Source organism: Helianthus annuus, unplaced genomic scaffold, assembly GCF_002127325.2.
Source record: "Helianthus annuus cultivar XRQ/B unplaced genomic scaffold, HanXRQr2.0-SUNRISE HanXRQChr00c013, whole genome shotgun sequence".
Lineage (NCBI taxonomy): Eukaryota > Viridiplantae > Streptophyta > Magnoliopsida > Asterales > Asteraceae > Helianthus > Helianthus annuus.
The window spans coordinates 22,247-23,864 of NW_023395529.1; positions in this window are offsets into that span (position 1 = coordinate 22,247).

Consider the following 1,618-nt stretch of genomic DNA (forward strand, 5'->3'; position numbering starts at 1 on the left):
TGTAGATCAAAGAAGTACAAGATTTGAGTTGAAAACTTACAAGAATCGCGAGAAATCGAGAGATGAAGGGTCAAGAGCGTCCTGGTCGGCTGAGAGCTTCTCATCAAGGGAAATGGTGAGTGAGGGGAGGTATTTATAGGCAAGAGAGGAAGGAAAGGAGGGGAAACTGGTCCGGATCGGATGGCCCGTCCGATCGGTTGGCCCGTCCGATCGGCTGGCCCTTCCGATCGGCTGGCCCAGCCGTTCGGCCGGCCTGTCCGTTCGGACAGCCTGTCCGTTCAGCGAGCGATCGATTAAGATTTGACGGTTGAGAGTGTTGTGATAACCGACGGTAGCAGCGAGTAGGGTGATATGCAAGACAAAAGATGATGACACACACCGAAAGTGATTAGAGAACGTTTAGAATTTTTTGAAAAGTCCATTAATTAGGAAAAGTTGCTTATGAAAATCTTCTGACGGTGCGGCGTTAGTTGTAGCGTCGTTCTCACCAACACGATGAGAAGGGTTTGTCAGGTTATTGAAAGTTCTTTAAGTGGCTAACTCATTTTACGAAATTTTCTCGCCCCACATCGTTGACTTGAGTCGATTGTCACACTGGTGTCACAAGAGAATCTCGTTTTGTACAAACGTTTTGGAAAAGTTTTATAGAAAAAGTCTTGTAAAAACAGATAAGTTTAAAATTGGTGTAAGCAAAGCCTTTTAATAAAACCAAAAATTTTAAATTTAAGGTCGGCCCCGCATGGCACTTTCCCACAAAAGTTCTACAATATGGCTAAAACACTTAAATATAGGAAGTACCAGCGGCGTATCCACCATGTTTTACTCATATGGCTTCCGTCTCGTGAGGCGGTGTCATACGTGTCGACATAGTACAGTTAGAATTGCGTTCACTCGATCCAAACGTGAAGGGTTGGATCAAGCCTTGAAAGGGCGAACCGAGCGATGAAGTCGTTTTCGAATTCAGTTTTAGCGATACAAGCGAGGTAATAATCGATTGATAGCACAACATCCCCAGTAGTTGAAAGCGGCGACGATAAGTGAAAAACGATAAGCGACAAGCGAAAAGCGATGAGTGATAACATCAATAGATAGCGACAATCGTCGAACGATAAGCGACAGTCGATGCGTTGCGAGCGATGGAGACATTCGATTCGATTAGATTTAATGACACCACAATTTTAACTACCATTAACCCTCATGGCCCCCTTTTTTTTCCACGAAAGTCTGCTGATACGGCTAAAACACCAACTTGTCTTAGCCCTATTAGCTTTATCCCGTGAAGCGAGGTCATGAATGCTAATATAACACAGCTAACTCAGATAACACGAATAGCGATAAACGTTGGAAATATCGAAGCGATGAGATAGGTGCGAGAAGCGTTACAGCGAGAAGCGACGAGTGACGTGCGATGCTCGTCAAGCGATTCACGATGCACGATTCTCAGCAAGCGATTCATAGTGGCGGTAGAGATTGCGAGATACGCACAATATATGATTGCGATTTCGAGTCACATAATAAGCGTTCAAGGTTAAAACACATAATAAGCGTTAGCGCGAGACACCAAATATATGATTTCGATTTAAGATAGATTCCAGCGATAATGCGATTGCGAGCGTGT